This window comes from Eimeria mitis, genomic scaffold, assembly GCF_000499745.2.
Source record: "Eimeria mitis Houghton genomic scaffold, Emh_scaff1253, whole genome shotgun sequence".
Lineage (NCBI taxonomy): Eukaryota > Apicomplexa > Conoidasida > Eucoccidiorida > Eimeriidae > Eimeria > Eimeria mitis.
The window spans coordinates 9,484-9,726 of NW_013568453.1; the positions used below are offsets into that span (position 1 = coordinate 9,484).

The 243-nt window shown below is 56.0% G+C and overlaps 1 protein-coding gene across 1 annotated transcript in view; it reads left to right on the forward strand.

The window, feature by feature from the left end:
* Nucleotides 1–243, forward strand: part of EMH_0032980 (uncharacterized protein) — a gene marked incomplete at both ends in the record, with an annotated part of 3,237 nt that overhangs the window by 2,118 nt on the left and 876 nt on the right. The gene's annotated exons all lie outside the window — the stretch shown is intronic.

Sequence of the window (243 nt, forward strand, 5' to 3'; positions counted from 1 at the left end):
TGCAGGAGATGTAGCAGTAGCAGCAGCGCAGCAGCTGCTGCATCCGCTGCTGCTGCAGGAGCTGCAGCAGCAGCAGCTGCTGCTGCTGCTGAAGCAGCAGTTGCAGCAGCAAAAGCAGCAGCAACAACAGTAGAAGGATTAGGAGCAGGAACGGAGACAGAAACAGCAGCAGTAGCAGTAGCAGCAGCAACAGATGCAGCAGCAGCAGCAGCAGCAACACAAACAGAAACAGCAACAGCAGCA